A 918-nucleotide genomic window follows, 5' to 3' on the forward strand; every position below is an offset into this window, starting at 1 on the left:
AGTACATGAGGCTAAACAAACACATAATAGTTTGGGAAGCTCTTGCACAGTCTGTTACGGCAGCAAGAATCACCAGGGATCATACTAGTATTATTCAAAATGAAAGAATAACAAGATGCAATGTTTGAGTTTGTCATTTTTCCAAATCTGTCTGTTCAACTTTCTCTTCCCATGACCTCCAGGCTGCAGCACGACATCACTGCAACTACTTGGTGTACCTGCACTCAGCTCAGTTTCTGAGGGTGGGCGGGGACCCTCTGTGGTTGCAGGGCTTGGAGGCGGCGCCCCCTCGCCTTCGCCTCCTTGACCACATCAACAAGGTGCTGGCTCACCAACCCTGGCTCACAGCCTGCTCACACATCCAGGTACAGCAAAGCAAAACACAGACAAACCCCACAAAACAAAATGTTCATTAGCTGTAACAGGACAGTATGAGATGAAAACCTATTATAGATTACACAGATACTGAATTTTTTATTATCATTATTGTTATAATTCTTTAGACCACTCAGGATGTAGATAAACAAATAAAAAAAAGCCATTAAATTATAGGTGGTTAAATTTGTAAAATGTAATTTTTCTTTGGTGTTTTTGTTTTTATTTTCACAGTGAAAATGATCATTATTTCTTGAAGTGTTTGATTGATCTGACCTGTGTGACCCTGAGCTCTCGTCTCTGTTCCCTCCAGACGCTGCTGAAGTCGGGCGAACAGTGCTGGTCGCTGGCTGAGCTGGTGCAAGCTGTGGTGATCCTGGCCCACTGCCACGCCCTCTGCAGCTTTGTGTTTGGATGCGACACTGACTCAGACTTTGTCCCTCTCTCCAAATCTCCCAACGGTACCCCACCAACCTTCTGCCCCTTTGATGCTGCCAACGGCAACACCAACGTGCCTCAGTCTCTCGCCACTCCCTCGGAACA

At 45.6% G+C, this 918-nt stretch overlaps 1 long non-coding RNA gene across 1 annotated transcript; it reads left to right on the plus strand.

The window, feature by feature from the left end:
• Positions 1-22: 22 nt before the first annotated feature.
• LOC147819798 (uncharacterized) lies at positions 23-848 on the plus strand. Its single transcript, XR_015436461.1, has 2 exons — positions 23-365; positions 689-848. It is a non-coding gene; the product is annotated as an uncharacterized LOC147819798 (long non-coding RNA).
• Positions 849-918: the final 70 nt, after the last annotated feature.

Source organism: Seriola lalandi, unplaced genomic scaffold (assembly GCF_002814215.2).
Source record: "Seriola lalandi dorsalis isolate HSWRI2012SDOR001 ecotype SW California unplaced genomic scaffold, Sedor1 jcf7180002047014, whole genome shotgun sequence".
Lineage (NCBI taxonomy): Eukaryota > Metazoa > Chordata > Actinopteri > Carangiformes > Carangidae > Seriola > Seriola lalandi.